Consider the following 1,261-nt stretch of genomic DNA (forward strand, 5'->3'; position numbering starts at 1 on the left):
TTTCAGGAGCATGTGCAAGAGGATATGTTGCGTGCACTTTTGTTGCCAACCAACACCACAACTGCAGAACTATTCAAGTCTTTCAATGATTACATCAGGAAAACTGAGTTGGTCATTCTGTGTTGGTATATGCATGGATGGAGAGGCTGCCATGACTGGATGGCTTTCTGGTTTCACTACTCAGATCAAAGAGGTCACTTCTGAATTTGAGTCTACCCAATGTGTCATCCATAGAGAAATGCTAGCTAGCTGAACAATGTCACCTGAATGTAACAACGTTTTGAAGGATGTGATTAAAATGATCAACCACATTAAAATATATGCCGTTAACTCATGTCTGTTCACGCGGCTCTATGAGGAGATGGACGCAGAGCACACCATCTTCTCTTATACACAGAAGTGAGATAGCTCTCTAAAGGTAGGTCACTGGCCAGAGTCTTTGAGTTACAAGAGTCGCTCCAGAGATTTCTTTTAGAAACAATCACCACTGGTGGCACATTTCAGTGACACAGAATGGGTCGCAAAACTTGCTTACTTGTGTGGCATATTCAACCTGCTTAAGCAACTCAATCTGTCACTTCAGGGGAGAATGACAACTGTGTTTAAGTTGGCAGATAAAGTGGCTGCATTCAAAGTCAAGCTGGAATTACGAGGGCGACAAGTGAACTTTGGGGTTTTTGACATATTTCAACTATTAGCAGAGAATAAATTTAACGAAAACTGTGAAGGACCTATATGATGAATTCTATAAGACTCGATTAAAAGAAATTAAAGAAGATACAAAGAAATGGAAGCTATTCCATGTTCTTGGATCGGAAGAATCAACATAGTTAAAATGACCATATTACCTAAAGCATTATATAGATTTAATGCAATCTCTATCAAAATCCCACTGGCATTTTTTAAAGAAATAGAACAAAAAATCATCAGATTTGTATGGAAGCACAAAAGACCCTGCATGGCCAAAGCCATCCTGAGAAAAAAGAACGAGACTGGAGGCATCGCTCTGCCCAACTTCAAATTATACTGCAAAGAGACAGTAATCCAAACAGCATGGTACTGGCAGCAAAACAGACACACGGACCAGTGGAACAGAATCGAAAGTCCAGAAGTAAACCCATATTTATCTGGGAAAATAATTGTCATGACAAAAGAACCAAAAATATATGGTGGAGAAAGGAAGCCTCTTCAATAAATGGTCCTGGGAAAACTGGAAAACCACCTACAAAAGAATGAAACTAGACTGTTGTCTATCACCACA

The sequence above is a fragment of the Pteropus vampyrus genome, unplaced genomic scaffold (assembly GCF_000151845.1).
Source record: "Pteropus vampyrus isolate Shadow unplaced genomic scaffold, Pvam_2.0 Scaffold79, whole genome shotgun sequence".
Classification (NCBI taxonomy): Eukaryota; Metazoa; Chordata; class Mammalia; order Chiroptera; family Pteropodidae; genus Pteropus; species Pteropus vampyrus.